Here is a 1545-nt window from a genome sequence, read left to right on the forward strand (position 1 = left end):
ACATGCATTTGCCATTTTATTGTTCAGCATTCTTCGGTCATCGTCTTTTCCTGGCCTGCCTTCCTGGAAGCAGAGTCCTGATGGAGCACCTGAACAGCCCTTTCATCTTTGCATCCCATGTGAAGTCTTCCGCTTCCCCAAAGCAGCAGCCGCTTCTGTAGCTTCTCAGGCAGTGCCTGGAGGCCACAGAGAGCACTGGGCCCTTTGCTGTCCTCCAGCTGTCCAGAGCAGCTCTGCAGGGAATGCCAGTCCCAGTCCAACCCTCTTTTTCAGGGTTCACTCTGAGGCCGCATGGAGCTTGCTCGTAGCTGCCTGCTGCACTCCTGTTGTCCTGGCTCAGGTCACCAGTGCCAGTCTTTCCCTTCTCCTCTGAGCTCGAGAAAGAGGGGAGAGATCTTGGGAAAGAACGAGGGATGAGAAGGAAACGGTGAGAGGGAACAGCAGCATGGGCTCTCAGGTGGATGGTGACTCCTCTACACCCAGATGAAAAGTGAGAGCCCCTGGAACACTGTTCCTAGAGCCCACGACTTCCACAGGCAAGCATGGTCTTACAGCACCTGCACAGTCCCACTGAGGGCTGATCCACCTCCATCAGTTTCTCCTCCGGAGGTAGGCCCACCTCTATAGGCTCGATGTTGCTCTCCACACAGTCGACCTCCATGGGTTCAGGCTCTGGCAATGCCTCTCCAGGGGAAAAGGAATCACTCTCCTCCACCACAGTGCTCACCCCATACAGGGAGGAAAGTCACAAGCTGCTCCTTCTGACAGCAGAAGACTGGCACAGGTCTCGCTGTGCAGAGGTTCTGGGCTGTGGGTCCCCATATTGATAGGGGTCCAGGAGGGAGGAGGCTCGTGAAATCCCATAGCTGCAGCATGGTGACCCTAAGAATGTCCCATGATGACCAAAACAGACCATTGGGAGGGTGGAGGCCATAGGCCCAAGGTTCCCCTGATACCACTACTGGAGTTCTGCAGCCCTGCTTCAAACCATTCTCTGTAATGTTTTCATACATGACTCCAATAAGGATACGAACGTTCTATCAAAAAGCAGCGTGCTCACACAATGCTGAGCTGGGACAAGCATTGACTGCCTGGGATGGGGCAGCCCTCGGTCTATGTACCGGTCAGGGGAAAAGGGGCTGGAGAGCAGCACTGCAGAAGGGATCACGGGGTCGTGGTTGGTGGCACGTTGAATCTGAGCAGGCTCTCAGATCCACCACATTTGGGCCCCCGGATGAGGATGACTTGTGTAAGGCACACCACCACATCCAATGCAAATGCAGAAAAGCAGGAAACTCATGGGCTGTGAGGACCACAGAAACCCTCCTGCCTCAGAATGCTTTCAAGGAACAGCCTTTCTCTTTCTCTCTCACACACACACACACACACACACACACACACACACACACACACACACACACACACCCCCGTCCCTCAGGTGTTCCAAAGTTTATTTTTCAAAACATTTCTAATGATTGGATATGAGCAGCAATCTTAAAGAAAAACAAAACAATTAACAAGTTGTAAAGGCCCACAGTCAAAATA

Source organism: Lagopus muta, chromosome 13, assembly GCF_023343835.1.
Source record: "Lagopus muta isolate bLagMut1 chromosome 13, bLagMut1 primary, whole genome shotgun sequence".
Taxonomy (NCBI): Eukaryota; Metazoa; Chordata; class Aves; order Galliformes; family Phasianidae; genus Lagopus; species Lagopus muta.